We start from the raw sequence: 17180 nt of genomic DNA on the forward strand, positions 1-17180 counted from the left end.
GCATGAAATTATATATTTAGAACTTGAAATAATGTATAAAGGTAGAAATTATTTCTTAATATTTAGTAGTTTTAAGTATGAGGAAATTAAGGTGTAGGGGAGTCAAGTACATGGCCTCAAGTCTCTAGCTCACCTGTGGTGAAAAGAATCTTAAGTTCTTATCTGTCTGTCTGAGGAGGCTTCCTTAAACACTATGCCACTTTGTGTCCTGTGTAACTATAATACCACCTAGGTTTATACAGCCAACTTCTCTAATGAGTTCAGAGAAAATTTCTGTCTGTTATTCTCTTTACCCTTCTGTTACTATTTCAAGGGAGTTTGAGTTTTATATTAGGTAAGCAGTGGAAACTAAAACAGACTTATTTTGAAAATCAAGACATAGTGATATGGTTATGTGAAGTGATTTGCTGAAGGTCCCACAGAAAATCAATAAGAAAACTAGAACTAAAATATGTTTTCCATTTTCTCTGTGTTCTAATTTTTCATCAGAATATCTTTTACTGGCTCTTTTCTCTCACAAAGGCAGAAATATTGCGAACAAATGAAAAGGTTATTTTTAAAGGATTTGTTATATAGCATCCTGGGAAAGTTAAAATATATAAAGTAAAGTTCAAGTAAATAAATATTCTTTTATACCATTTAAAAATCAGGGATAGAGATAGGTTTAAATTTATAGTTAGTGTATGTCAAGGACCACACACAATCTGCCAGGCATTACGCTTAACAGATTGTTAATCAGTTCTTACAGAATAAATAATACATGAATAGTCTAGTATGAAAAAAATATTTACACAAAATAAATTGTCAATTTAAAAGAACTCACCCATTCATTTGTGCACAATACATAGCAGGCAATAAATTAGTTGCTCTGCATACAAAGCTCATTTCATGCTCTCAATGAGCTTATAGTCATGTCAAGGAAACACTCAAGTAAAAAGCCAATTTATTCACAGAATGTAAAATGTTGTGATCTAGGTGGGCACGGATCCCCCAGTGGGGTTTGCTCCTGGAGGGAGCAAAGCCTGATGGATGTTAGGTGTTCCGGAAAGAGGTAAATGTGTGTATGTCCCAGAAGAAAGCCCAAAGGTAGTAATTCGCTGGGAAGGAAATGCCAAGTTCAAGAAATATTTATGTCTCATGGATATTCACACATTGAGTATTTTTCGGTCTTAATTAACTAAAAGATTTTGAAGAAAATTTAGAAAATGTTAGGATTGGCCCAATTCATATCAGATGTGGTGTGCTGGCAGGCTAGGTGTTATTAATATAATTTTCTCTTCCTCTAGTGAAATCCTGGGCTATTAACATCACTCCATAAATCAAAACCTTCGGTTGACTCACCAGACTTGACAGATCGTATCGCCTTGAAGATGCCATGGAGCAAACTTCTTTTTATTAATTTGGGTCAGCCTATAATGTATGAATATTAATAAAGTGTGTGGGTGGAAATGTTGCTGGAGAGAATAATTGTAATATTGCTAAAACTCCAAAAACACAGAATTTTTAAATAATTCTCACCAACGAATAAGATTCAACCAATTATGCCCATTCTTAAAAAATATCCCAGAGCATACTTATTTCCAGCGCAAATGTTTGTTCCCATGGTCTCAACCTGCCAGAAATAACAAGGAAGAGAGAGAACGAGTTATTATTTTCTAAAATTTCTTTCCTGTCACTGCCCCTGACACTTTAATACTCAAAGTGCACACATATTTCCATCAACACATTTTTCCCCATCAAATATGCTGATGGGCCTAGATTCCCTAGGTAAGCAGGTGAGAGTAGCCCACTGGCTGTGACTTTGATGTCATTATTTCTCGAGCATGTCCTCCTCAGCAGAGCAAATATGAAGCCCCAAGCAGGGAACTGGCCTTGCTGCTGTTGATAGTTATGGGCCCACAAAAAATATGGAGTGTACACATAGAAACTACAGGGGGAGAAGTATGGTTCAGTGATCCTCTAATTCAGCACAGAGTCAGAAGTTTGGGTTACTGCATCATGGACAAGTCAGTGCTCAAAGACGGGACAGTTTCCTTTGGTCAAATAAGATGTGAAGACATAGAGGCATATCAAATAAGGAAACAGATTCTAAAGCATTAACAGGCCCTACTTAATAACTATCATTGCTTGTCAAATGACATCATACTACTGATTGTTAGTATGATAGTCCAATGTCAGTACAATTATTTAAAATGTGAAAAATACGAATTTATTTTGTCCACATGATGTCAAAACATCTCTTTGTTAGTTCCTTGTAAACTATAGTAAGTGGTTTGTTAAACTACAGACTTTCCAGGCTGTTTCAAATCAGTAAAATGTTATAAGACTTAGAAAGTCTTGAAATGATGCCATCATCTTGAAGAAACTTCAGGCACTTTTTTTGGTTCATAAATATTCACAGAAACACAAAATTATTTGGTCTATACCATTTAGTCACTTATGTTTGGTTTAATTGTTCACACTTTGGTAAATGTACATGAATAAATCAAAATATCTCCTATATGACTTTAATATTTTGTGTTTGCTGTTTGCTTCAGCCATACTTTAACACAAATTTAAGGTTTCTCTGACAAGGGGGTCCAGATCTTATAGCAGATCCACCAGTTTGTTAGATATTATCATTTTATTTTCCTGATTCAGATGGAATGCTGTTTCACAAAATTCAATTTCTAAAATAGCTTTTTTTTTGCAAAAGATTGGAACCATTTTTATATCTTATCTTGTGTCCATTGCATCATGTGTTATTACATTGTATATGCAATTTATATATGCATTTATTAGGTAGAGTCCAGCAAAAGGAGGAAAAAAGAGAAATCTTTAAAAGGGTGATTTTCAGGTCCATACTTTCCTCAGAAAGCAATATGGGGAGGGATACTAGACTCCTTGTGAGATTGCATTATGATCTAGTGACCCTGAAAATAGGGTCAGAAGGAGGTCTCCCTGCTAACTGGAAAACTAATCAATATAATTCAATATAAGGACTGGTGCCCCCAAATCACATAACTTCTCTCCTTCTCTGTTCCCCTCCTTTATCAACCCTAGACTTCAGCCTTCTGCTCCTCATGGTCCCCCCCTTCACCCCATTGTTCACATACCCATAGTCCTGCAGGAACATGCTAATAAAAAATTGCAAAAGCCTTATATTTTTGGCTAAGTGCATAAAAATCAAGAACTTTTAGCTGAACATCATTTTCATGCTCAACTTGTTTGGACTGAGGTTTACTAGTTTGAAATATGAATTAATTTATCTCACTTAAAACAATAATTTGGGAATGTAGATTTTGTTTCAAGAAAAATGCCTAGAATGATATTTTTTCTTAATAGATCAATGTCATTGCTTATAGCAATACCCAATTGTTTAGACTCGCAGCAGGTTATAAAAGAAACTTCTCTGTGGATTGGTCTGCATTTGATTCAGATCAGGTACAGTTACTAAGAAGGGGAGCAAGACAAAGGGTAAAAGGTCACTGGTGACTAATTTTCTGAAAACTAGCAGCTTGTGTAAGTAATAGAACATTTATTGCCTTTCGATGTTGTCCCAGCAATGAGCTAGAAAATCCATAAGAATTCCCAGCCCTAGCCTTTATTAAGGCATAGCCCTGGATTAGTTTAATGTGCAATTTAAAGTCACTGCCTGCCAATACTTTGCTTACTTTTCTTAAGTGGGGCCATTTTCCACCTCCCCTCCCCACTGCCCACCATCAACTTATCAAAAAGAAAAAAAAAATGAGGTGTGCTTTTCTTAATCGTTTGAGAATGAATTAAGTATTTTTCTAGTCTAAGTTTTACATTTATTTCTTCTTATGTAGTGCAGGTCCTGATAAAATGACCAACCCCAAGTGATGTTCTTATTAATTACAATAAATTCATTTAAGTGTAGAAGATAAGAACTGTTCCCTTTGCGCCATCTGCTTCCTCCCCAGGAGTACCAGGAGGTACCTCCAGTGCTTGTGAAACATATAGGACTCCATTTACTAATTTACTTAGTATTTTAAAATATAATCACAATACCAAAGTAATTTTTAAGACTCAAATTGTTTTTCAACTAGAAACAAACTTCTTTTAGAAAGGAACATTTTTTAAAAATTTCTTTTCAATGTTCCAGAATTCACTGTTTATGCTTCACACCCAGTGCTCCATGCAATCTGTGCCCTCCTTAATACCCACCGCCAGGCTCAACCAACCCCCCACCCTCCTCCCCTCCAAAACTCTCAGTTTGTTTCTCAGAGTCCACAGTCTCTCATGGTTTGTCTCCCCCTCCAATTTCCCCCAACTCATTTCTCCTCTCCATCTCCCAGTTTCCTTTGTGTTATTCCTTATGCTCCACAAATAAGTGAAACCATATGATACTTGACTCTCTCTGCATGACTTGTTTCACTCAGCATAATCTCCTCCAGTCCTGTCCACGTTGATACAAAAGTTGGGTATTCATCCTTTCTAACGGAGTCATAATACTCCATTGTATATATGGACCATATCTTCTTTATCCATTCATCTGTTGAAGGGCATCTTGGTTCTTTCCACAGTTTGGTGACTGTGCCCATTGCTGCTATGAACATTGGGGTACAGATGGCCCTAGAAAAGAACATTTTAATGTAGGAACACTATAAGATAAGTGGATAAGAATTATTATTTGAGGCCAAGCATCATGCATGTTATCCCTGCATCCATTAAACAAGTTTCTGAAGTAGGCTGCAGCATCATCTTTTTAAGGATGAGGAAACTGTATTTCAGGAAGTTTAGTAAACCAGCCAAAGTCACAGAATTAAAAGAGTTAGTCAGTTTTAGTGTAACCCAAAGATCCCTGCTTTTTTATGTGACTCTACAGTCTTCTGGAAGCATCTTGTTCTATGTTCCAGAAAATCCTTTGGGGCCTCTGATATTAGCTGGGTCATTTGAAACCTCTGAAACATGTTTAAAAATGTCAACCAGTTTTCCATGTATTTGAAATAATACCGAGTCAAAATTCATAGAAAGTAAAAAGAGAGTTTCCTAGATGGAGGGTCTATAAAGGAAACTTATTTTCTTTGGTCATTAACCCTAGAAAATGAGGATCAGGACATGGAAGGAGGTACCCAATGAAGCAGAAAAAGAACAGAATTATGCTGATGATTCTTTTGCTGTATTTTCCAGATAGAAAGTTACTAAATATGTTAAAATTTTAAAATGCTAGTGCTAAATATTGCTGGAACATTTATTTCAGAGCTAGATTATTATTTTGATATTTGTTTTGCCTTAATCATGAAACTAACAATGAGATAGGGATCCACTATTAATCATGCTGGTATCCTTGTTACCTCCCATATGTAGTTCTTGGCACATGAACGTTACTGCATGCATGTCTGTGATTGCATGTAATAGCCAATGAAATACACACTCTCACCAAAATCCTCATAAATTTGAAAATTGTAACAGAGAATATAGCACAGGACAGAACCATTCCTCCTTTAGTTTGGACTGAGGTTCAAATAAAAGATCAAATGTAAATAAGACAGATTTCTAGCATGGAACTTTTAAAATAAATGTTTTAGAACTGGGCAGGAGGTGAGGGATCCTATCTGAAACACCTCAAGCCTAATGATGAGATCTTCCTTTGGAAGAGTTAAAGAGCTTGAAATTTGTTTTCTGCTACTGGAAAGTCCAGGGGTCTGCGCCCATACTCAGTCCAGAGAAAGTTAAGGCAGGCAGTGTATACAGGATAAAGGAGGTTATGTTAGGATTGTCTTATTCTGCAAGACTTTGTCAGGGGGAAGGCACTGTGAGCATTTTCCTTGGAACTGATGTGGACTCTTGAAGGACAGAATCTTAGAAGCAGGAAGATCAATGTAAAAATCAGTTTATTAAGATCTGAGGGAGGAGTCACAAGTGACCATTAGGAATACAAAAGCATTTTCCAGAGTCAAGAGATCTGCATGAGAGAAGTATCCCATGATAGGTCCTACCAAGCCCCCAGAAATTTACACTTCAAGACAGTGAGTCATGTAAATATTGGCTAGGTCTCTAGAGAACAAAGCTTATCAAAACAGTACCTCATCAATCAGGAGCTCACTTCTCTACCTAGCAAACTTCCTCTCCAAATTCTGACCTTGAAGGGGTCAGAAACAACTGGTACCTGGAGGGATTGATTGGGAAGGGAAAAAAAAAAAAGCAGAAGACAGAGAAAAAATTGCAAACACCACCCTGTTCCATTTCATATTTCCAGTTTGGAGCAGGCCTCAAGCTGGGGAAGGGGAAGATTTAATATTGAATTGGTTGTAGAGTTGGGTTTTAAAATTTTTTCTTTTTTTACTTTTGACTATTGATTAATACAGTGGACTAGAAAAACTAATTACTGAAGTGAGACAGTATTTATGACAAAGTATTAGTATTTGTGAGGACAATACTCTCTGCTCTTAAATGCCAGACATTCAGAGCCAGAATAAAGAGTCTAAGTGCTCTTAGCTCACAATCCTGGTGGGTTGGTTGCTATTAGAACATTGTTCCTGCTAGGTTATTGGTTCGACTACTTCATCAGAGACCGCATTTACTACTGGCTCAAACAAGAGAAAGGAATGCTTTTTTACTCTTTTTGACTGACCAAATCCACTAATGAGAAATTATATTTAGGATAAAATTCTCCAAAATTAAAAGATGTTGTTATTAAAGTATCCCCTAAAATAAGAAGTCTTGAATATAATTTAATGTTCAGCGATTGGAGAGTGTTTTAGTTACTTACGGTGCAACCCCTTGGGTAGCTATTATAATTATTTTTAAACTATTGGTGCAAAATTAGAAAACATAATTAAAACATAAACAAATTTCAATAACATAATATTCCTTTATTTTTGCAAAATTAGAAAACATATTTTAAAGGCAGACTATGACAACAATGATTCATTTTTTGCCAAATATGTAGACAAGTTCCAGAAGAAATCTATTTTGAACAGAATCTCTTTTGTTAATAATAATCTATTGTAGAGAATTCTACTTTCTTAATTTTTTCAAGTATTTGATGTTTTCATAATTTTATTTTATTTTTTTAAATTTTTTTCAGTGCACTATTTGTTTCGAGTTTTTAAAAATATATTATTTTTTATAAACATATAATGTATTTTTATCCCCAGGAGTACAGGTCTGTGAATCGCCAGGTTTACACGTTTCACAGCACTCACGATAGCACATACCCTCCCCAATGTCCATAACCCCCTCCCCCTCTCCCAACCCCACCTCCCCCCAGCAACCCCCAGTTTATTTTGTGAGATTAAGAGTCACTTATGGTTTGTCTCCCTCCCAATCCCATCTTGTTTCATTTATTCTTCTCTTATCCCCCTAACCCCCCATGTTGCATCTCCATATCCTCATATCAGGGAGATCATATGATAGTTGTCTTTCTCCGATTGACTTATTTCACTAAACATGATACCCTCTAGTTCCATCCACATTGTCGTAAATGGCAAGATTTCATTTCTTTTGATGGCTGCATAGTATTCCATTGTGTATATATACCAATTCTTCTTTATCCATTCATCTGTTGATGGACATCTAGGTTCTTTCCATAGTTTGGCTATTGTAGACATTGCTGCTATAAACATTTGGGTGCACGTGCCCCTTCGGATAACTACGTTTGTATCTTTAGGGTAAATACCCAGTAGCGCAATTGCTGGGTCATAGGGTAGTTCTATTTTCAACATTTTGAGGAACCTCCATGCTGTTTTCCAGAGTGGTTGTACCAGCTTGCATTCCCACCAACAGTGTAGGAGGGTTCCCCTTTCTCCGCATCCTCGCCAGCATCTGTCATTTCCTGACTTGTTAATTTTAGCCATTCTGACTGGTGTGAGGTGATATCTCATTGTGTTTTTGATTTGTGTTTCCCTGATTCCGAGTGATGTGGAGCACTTTTTCATGTGTCTTCTGGATGTTTTCTTTGCAGAAATGTCTGTTCATGTCCTCTGCCCATTTCTTGATTGGATTGTTTGTTCTTTGGGTGTTGAGTTTGCTAAGTTCCTTATAGATTTTGGATACTAGCCCTTTATCTGATATGTCGTTTGCAAAAATCTTCTCCCATTCTGTCAGTTGTCTTTTGGTTTTGTTAACTGTTTCCTTTGCTGTGCAAAAGCTTTTGATCTTGATGAAATCCCAATAGTTCATTTTTGCCCTTGCTTCCCTTGCCTTTGCCGATGTTCCTAGGAAGACGTTGCTGCGGCTGAGGTCGAAGAGGTTGCTGCCTGTGTTCTCCTCAAGGATTTTGATGGATTCCTTTCTCACATTGAGGTCCTTCATCCATTTTGAGTCTATTTTCATGTGTGGTGTAAGGAAGTGGTCCAATTTCATTTTTCTGCACGTGGCTGTCCAATTTTCCCAGCACCATTTATTGAAGATGCTGTCTTTTTTCCATTGGACATTCTTTCCTGCTTTGTTGAAGATTAGTTGACCATAGAGTTGAGGATCTATTTCTGGGCTCTCTATTCTGTTCCATTGATCTATGTGTCTGTTTTTGTGCCGGTACCATGCTGTCTTGATGATGACAGCTTTGTAATAGAGCTTGAAGTCCGGAATTGTGATGCCACCAACTTTGGCTTTCTTTTTCAATATTCCTTTGGCTATTTGAGGTCTTTTCTGGTTCCATATAAATTTTAGGATTATTTGTTCCATTTCTTTGAAAAAAATGGATGGTATTTTGATAGGGATTGCATTAAATGTGTAGATTGCTTTAGGTAGCATAGACATTTTCACAATATTTGTTCATCCAATCCAGGAGCATGGAACATTTCTCCATTTCTTTGTGTCTTCCTCCATTTCTTTCATGAGTACTTTATAGTTTTCTGAGTACAGATTCTTTGCCTCGTTGGTTAAGTTTATTCCTAGGCATCTTATGGTTTTGGGTGCAATTGTAAATGGGATTGACTCCTTAATTTCTCTTTCTTCTGTCTTGTTGTTGGTGTAAAGAAATGCAACTGATTTCTGTGCATTGATTTTATATCCTGACACTTACTGAATTCCTGTACAAGTTCTAGCAGATTTGGAGTGGAGTCTTTTGGGTTTTCCACATATAGTATCATATCATCTGCAAAGACTGATACTTTGACTTCTTCTTTGCTGATTTAGATGCCTTTCATTTCTTTTTGTTGTCTGATTGCTGAGGCTAGGACTTCTAGTACTATGTTGAATAGCAGTGGTGATAATGGACATCCCTGCCTTATTCCTGACCTTAGCGGAAAAGCTTTCAGTTTTTCTCCATTGAGAATGATATTTGCAGTGGGTTTTTCATAGATGGCTTTAATATTATTGAGGTATGTGCCCTCTATCCCCACACTTTGAAGAGTTTTGATCAGGAAGGGATGCTGTACTTTGTCAAATGCTTTTTCCGCATCTATTGAGAGTATCATATGGTTCTTGTTCTTTCTTTTATTAATGTATTGTATCACATTGATTGATTTGCAGATGTTGAACCAAGCTTGCAGCCCTGGAATAAATCCCACCTGGTCGTGGTGAATAATCCATTTAACATCCTGTTGGATACTATTGGCTAGTATTTTGGTGAGAATTTTCACATCTGTGTTCATCAGGGATACTGGTCTATAGTTCTCTTTTTTGATGGGATCCTTGTCTGGTTTTGGGTCAAGGTTATGCTGGCCTCATAAAATGATTTTGGAAGTTTCCCTTCTATTTCTATTTTTTGGAACAGTTTTGGGAGAATAGGAATTAGTTCTTCTTTAAATGTTTGGTAGAAGTCCCCTGGGAAGCTGTCTGACCCTGGGCTTTTGTTTGGTTGGAGATTTTTGATTACTGTTTCAATCTCCTTACTGGTTATGGGTCTGGTCAGGTTTTCTATTTCTTCCTGGTTCAGTTGTGGTAGTTTATATGTCTAGGAATGCATCCATTTCTTCCAGATTGTCAAATTTGTTGGCATAGAGTTGCTCATACTATGTTCATATAATTGTTTGTATTTCTTTGGTGTTGGTTGGGATCTCTCCTCTTTCATTCATGATTTTATTTATTTGGGTCCTTTCTCTTTTCTTTTTGATAAGTCTGGCCAGGGGTTTATCAATCTTATTAATTCTTTCAAAGAACCAGCTCCTAGTTTCATTGATTTGTTCTATTGTTTTTTGGTTTCTATTTCATTGATTTCTGCTCTGATCTTTATGATTTTTCTTCTGCTGGGTTTAGGGTTTCTTTCTTGTTCTTTCTCCAGCTCCTTTAGGTGTATGGTTAGGTTGTGTATTTGAGACCTTTCTTGTTTCTTGAGAAAGGCTTGTATCGCTATATATTTTTGTCTCAGGACTTCCTTTGCTGTGTCCCACAGATTTGGAACCGTTGTGTTTTCATTATCATATGATTTCATGATTTTTTTCAATGGTTCTTTAATTTCCTGATAACCCATTCATTCTTTAGAAGGGTGCTGTTTAGTTTCCATGTATGTGGGTTCTTTCTATATTTCCTCTTGTGACTAATTTCTAGCTTCAGAGCATTGTGGTCTGAAAATATGCAGGGAATAATCCCAATCTTTGATACTGGTTGCTACCTGATTTATGACCCAGGATGTGATCCATTCTGGAGAATGTTCCATGTGCACTAGAGAAGAATATGTATTCTGTTGATTTGGGATGGAATGTTCTGAATATATCTGTGATGCCCATCTGGTCCAATGTGTCATTTAAGGCCTTTATTTCCTTGTTCTTTTGCTTGGATGATCTGTCCATTTCACTGAAGGGAGTGTTAAAGTCACTTACTATTATTGTATTATTGTCAATGTGTTTCTTTGATTTTGTTCTTAATTGGTTTATACAGTTGGCTGCTCCCATGTTAGGGGCATAAATATTTAAAATTGTTAGATCTTCTTGTTGGACAGACCCTTTGAGTATGATATAGCGTCATTCTTCATCTCTGATTATAGTCTTTGGCTTAAAATCCAATTGATCTGATATAAGGCTGGCCACCCCAACTTTCTTCTGATGTCCATTAGCATGGTAAATTGTTTTCCACTCCCTCACTTTAAATCTGGAGGTGTCTTTGGGCCTAAAATGAGTTTCTTGTAGGCAGAATATTGATGGGTATTGTTTTTTATTCCATTGTGATAACCTGTGTCTTTTGATTGGGGCATTCAGACCATTTATATTCAGGAAAACAATTGAGAGATATGAATTTAGTGCCTGTAAGGTGACTGTTACTGGATATTTTCTCTGTTCCTTTCTGATCTACTACTTTTAGGGTCTCTCTTTGCTTAGAGGACCCCTTTCAATATTTCCTGCAGAGCTGGTTTGGTGTTTGCAAATTCTTTCAGTTTTTGTTTGCCCTGGAAGATTTTTATCTCTCCTTTTATTTTCAGTGATAGCCTATCTGGATATAATATTCTTGGCAGCACATTTTTCTCATTCAGTGCTTTGAATATAACTTTCCAGTTCTTTCTGGCCTGCCAGATCTCTGTGGATAAGTCTGCTGCCAAACTAATATTTTTACCATTGTATGTTACAGACTTCTTGTCCTGGGCTGCTTTCAGGATTTTCTCTTTGTTGCAAGACTTGTGAATTTTACTATTAGATGACAGGGTGTGGACCTATTCTTGATTTTGAGGAGGGTTCTCCGTACTTCCTGGATTTTGATGCTTTTCCCTTTGCCATATTAGAGAAATTCTCTACAATAATTCTCTCCAATAGACCTTCTGTTCCCCTCTCTCTTCTTCTTCTGGAATCCCAATTATTCCAATGTTGTTTCGTCTTATGGTATCACTTATCTCTCGAATTCTCCCCTCATGGTCCAATAGTTGTTTGTCTTTCTTTTGCTCACCTTCTTTATTCTCTGTCATTCAGTCTTCTATATCACTTATTCTTTATTCTGCCTCATCTATCCTAGCAGTAAGAGCCTCCATTTTTGATTGCACCTCATTAATAGCTTTTTTGATTTCAACTTGGTTAGATTTTAGTTCTTTTATTTCTCCAGAAATGGCATTTATTTTTCCAGACAGGGTTCCTCTAATATCTTCCATGCCTTTTTTGAGCCCAGCTAGAACCTTCAGAATCGTCATTCTGAACTCTAGATCTGACATATTACCAATGTCCATATTGATTAGGTCCCTAGCCTTTGGTACTGCCTCTTATTCTTTTTTTGTGGTGACTTTTTCCACCTTGTCATTTGGTCCAGATAAGAATATATGAGGGAACAAATAAAATACTAAAAAAGTGGCAAAGACCCCAGGAAAATGTGCTTTATCCAAATCAGAAGAGACCCCAAATCATGGGGGGGGGGAATACGGGGTAAAAAGAAGTTCAGAAAAAAAAAATTAAAAAAAGAAAACAATAAATAAAAAATATAAAAAAGAAAAAAATATATATATATAGACTGGTGACTAGAACAGGGTCACCCACTTAATTTTGGGAGTATTTTGGTCTCTTAGAAGAAACTACCTCCCAAAATTTTAAAGAATGAAAGACATATATAAGGATAACAACAATGGAGTGTTGGAATATGACTATAAGGTTAAAAAAATTTTTTTTATTTTCTAAAAAAGGAATTGATAAGATAAGTTGGTTGGGAGAATAAAGGAAAAGAAAGTGAAGAGAATTTGCTAGGGCTGGAGACTAGAACAAGCCCAGTGCTAGATTTAGGGTGTATTTTGATCTATTAGAAGAAGTTGTACCTCAAATTTTTTAGAAGAAAAAACCCTATGTGTATACAAAAAATAAAGTTAGTTACAATGAAGGATAAAATATGACTATAATAATGAAGTTTCCAAAAAATCATTATTATTTTTTGAAAGGTATTGTTAAGATAAACTAGTTAAAAATGTTAAAAGAGGAAAGGGTAAAAGTTAAAAAAAATTAGCAGAAGAAAAAAATAAAATTAAAAGAGTTAATTAACTCTGAAAGACTAAAGAATCTTGGGGAGAAAGCCATGAATTCCATGCTTTGCTTTCTCCTCCTCTGGAATTCCGCTGTTCTCCTTGGTAAGTGAACTTGGTCTTGGCTGGATTTCTTGTTGATCTTCTGGGGGATGGGCCTGTTGCATAATTCTCAAGGTCTCTGACCAACGTAGAATTGCACTGCCCTTAACAGGGGCCAGAATAAGTAATCCACTCGGGTTTGCTTTTGGGAGCTTTTATTCCCTGAATGCTTTCTGTAGAGTTCCAGAGGACAGGAATGAAAATGGCGACCTCCCAATCTCTGGCCCAGAGCTGCTGAGATCTCAGGGCCCCATTCCTCAGTGTGCCCTCAGAGAAATGTATTCAGTTATTCCCATCTCCCTGGCCCCTGGCTGTGCTCCAAGCTCACCCAGCCTGTGACCAAGCATCTCTGTCTCTGGCACACTCCACCTGGAGTCTCCAAAGCCCGCAAATCCCTGAGCTCTTCCAGGGTGGTCTCCCCGGATCTTGTGGGGATCCCACTCACAGAGCAGTGGCCTGTGCCATGGATTATAGTTCAAGGTAACTCCAAATTGGGACCTCACTCCTCAGCTCTGTCTCTGTGGCTGGCTTCCCCACTCCCCACTTCCCCACTTCCCCACCCTGCCAGCTCTGCGACACTCAGACACCCCAATCCTTCTGTGATCCTGTGAGACTTGAGGCTACGCTGTCCCCTCATGAGCTTCACCCCAGCTTAGCCTCTGGATCAATGTCCCTCAGTGGAGCAGACTTTTAAAAGTCCTGATTTTGTGCTCCTTTGCTCTGCTGCTTCCTGGGAGCCAGCCCCTCCCCCGGCTTTGGATTTTCACTTTTCCTCCGGTCCTGCCTTTCACAAAGGTCGATTTTCTGTTTCTAGAATTGCTGCTCTTTTTCTCTTCGATCTCCTGTTGGATTTGTAGATGTTCAGAATGGTTTGATAAGCTATCTAGCTGATCTCCTGCTACCTGATGTCATCTCAGCCTGCTAATTCTCTACCATCTTGACTCCTCCCCCGAACTTTGCCATTTCTGTTGCTTTTCCATTGGTTTTGTTTTTACCCATTGACTGTAGGACTATTCCATTGTTGGAGGACTTCTAAAACTTAAATAGAGGGATTGTAAGAACTATGAGTTTTGCTTGAAATTCCACAGAGTTCTAGGAAATAAAATGTCAACAGAGAGTTCAACAGGGAGTGGTGAGAAAGAATACATTTTTTTTCCCATGCTTGAATCTTACTGGGCCCACCTCCTTTAGTAAAATTGTTTTCCTTGTACACATTTATATTTATAGTAAACATTTATGAATATATACATATGTTTATTTACCAAAATGTGTCTGTATTATGTAAACCAACTACCTTTTCAGTTAATTTACATATTTTATCTCTCCAAGTAAATGCACACAGATATGCCTGGCTTTATCATAATTCATGCAAACATTCTCTTACTGGTGACAATATATGTTGCCAGCACATTCTTGTCCTTACAATGTTGCTACAAGCATTCTTATAGATATATCCCTATATATATGCATGTGTGTGTGTGTACCTGTAGATATATGTGTATACGTACATGTATACTAGGGATATATGTGCAAGAATGTAGCAACAATGTACTTTTATTGTTGTTGTTCATTGACATAGATTAATTTCCCTAAATCAGATTAGTTTATCAAAATTCATATCAGTGAAGAGGCCCTTGGCTCAGACATAGCGTTTGAGTATTCCGGTCACAGAGTGCATTTATCCTCTTCGATATTATTAAAAGAATAAACTGAATAGCTCTCATAAGGATCAGTTCTCATAAACTTTCTGATTTTTCTCCTCATGCTCATTTTTTTACTTGTCTACATTTGAAAAGTTTTTTGAGATTGCGCTAAATATGAATCTTACTAGGGCTGAAGATGCATAGTTTTGCTACACATTAGGAATGCATCAAGTGTGGGCTGGCAGCAAATTTACTCTTCTTATATTATTTCTAGGTTGAAACATGTAACATAATGACAACAAGTTGCATTTGTTTCTGACTTGACAGCTGGTTCAGACTGGTACTAGCTAGAAGATTCACTTTGGAGTCAGACCATATCTACTGATCAGGATTTTTTTTTTTTTTAATGCAGGCAAGTATTGCATTTTAAAACTCTGTATTATTCAAACTTTATGCTTTCTAAGTTTAATTAGAACAAAATTTAGCATGAATTACTTAATAGGCATATCCCATATTTTTATTTAAGCCTTCACTTAAATAAATGAATAAATAAAATTTTCATGAGTAAAGAAGGAAAACATAGTACAAGACATTTAGAATATTTAAATAGCTCTCTTTTGAACTCCAGAACAATATATTTTCTAGTAAGTTTTTTCCAAGTAAAGTCAAATTCAATATGTTCATAGGATTTGCAGGCATCACCTCCAAACCTGGTTATTTTCTGGTATTTCTTCCACAGTTAATGGCACCTCCATCAATTTAGTTTCATAAGCTGTAACTATGAAGTCTATTGTTGACAGCTTCTTTTTTTCTTTCTTTCTTTTTTTTTTTTTTTTTAACTTTCTGTGCTATGTTTATCATCAAATGCTGTTGATTTCACCCTTGGAAAATCTCTTGAATGTGGCAACTTCTCTCTATTCCTGCTCTTTCCACCTTGATACTATCAGTCCTGGTTCATCTTGGTTCATTCAAATCCTGTAACAATCCTGGTTCATCCAAATCCCTTAAACTTTTTCTGTACAACATGGCTGAAGTGATCTTTTGAAAGTATAACTTTATGTTAAAACCTTTAAATGGATTCCTTTTGATCTTATAATAAAGGCCAACATTATTAATATAGCCTGCAGGGCCCTGGGTGACTTGCCCCTGTCTATTCTTCCAAGGGCAATTTTCACCAAATCTCCTTTTGTTCCTGGTGGTTGTAGCACATGGGCCTTCAGTCAGCTTCTCGAGCAAACCAAATTCCTTGGGTTCAGGGCTTTTACACATGCTATTTCCACCCCTGGAAAGATCTCCTTCTTCCTATCTCCCTAAACTCCCTTCCATCTATTAATCTCTACTCATCTTTTGTATCTGGACTCAGAAATTACATCCAAATAAGGCTTTTCTAACCCTCCTAAACTAGGTCAGTTTCCTCTGCTAGGACACCAACATGCACAAGGTAAGAGAGAGGTATTTTGCCTAGTCCATCCTAGTAATGTACTTGATGGGTGGAAGACAGATTTCCACTGCCAACTTCCTACTATGTATATCCCGAATTTGCTTCTACATTATGGAAAGGGTATGTATATTTGTTTCTCTTTCGTAAGCACTCTGGGCATTGAAAATTAAAACACACGAAACTAGCTTAACTCCTAGCACTAATTTCGTTTAATACATATCCTGTCTTTCTTTTAAATTTTGACAGTCATTGGTGTCCTTTATAAAATATCAGCAATTTTAGAATGTAATCAGTAATTCTCACATTAGTGTGAATCACATCGTTTTTCTCTGGATGGCATGGGACACTAAGAGAGCTGAGCCGATAACAGGAGAAAAGATGAGATGTCAGAAGACTTCAAACTGCAGAGGAACAGAGAAATAGATGGCTGTACCACAAAGACAAAAGTGATTATTTCAAATTCCTGTCTGGGTTTGTATACCCTTAGGCTGGAGAACCATCACGGAAAGTCTGGTTTCTCTGGTATTGTCCAAGATTAGTCTGTTTCTTTCACATGGAAAATCCAGATGCATTTGTTTCCTCTCTAGATCTGTTGTGTATTACAGCTTGTATAAATGAACTAATTTCCTATTTTGGTAATGACGCCTACATTCTAAGATATGAAGTAAGGTGTACACATACATGTGTGTATATGTCTGCAATTTCACCTTAAATTGGTGAAGTATAGGTGGGATTTTGACAAACTACTCATGTTTCACAGAAAATTGTTTTGAGCACAATTTTCTCCACATGTGCTGTCAGTTGTTAACTCCTGATATTGAGAGAGGCTTAAGAGAAGTTAAAACAAACAAACAAATAAAACACCTAATCATATACATCAAAAAGAAACACCCGCACAACTTATTTAAAAATGGGCAAAGAACATAAACTAACAATTTACAGTAGAAGAACCCTAAGTGATTAATAAACATATCAACAGATGTCATTAGTAAATAGGAAACTCAGGTTAAGCAGTGTGATACCCAGTAGATTTAAAAGTCTAACAATAGCAAATACTGTTAAAATGTAGAAGAAAACATGGTTTCATATTCACTCAGTGGGAGTGAAAGTTGTTACAATAAATTTGGAGACTTGGTTTCCAATATCTGATAAAGTTGAGAATTTGCATCACTTAAAGCAC

Source organism: Meles meles, chromosome 2 (assembly GCF_922984935.1).
Source record: "Meles meles chromosome 2, mMelMel3.1 paternal haplotype, whole genome shotgun sequence".
NCBI classification, from domain to species: Eukaryota; Metazoa; Chordata; class Mammalia; order Carnivora; family Mustelidae; genus Meles; species Meles meles.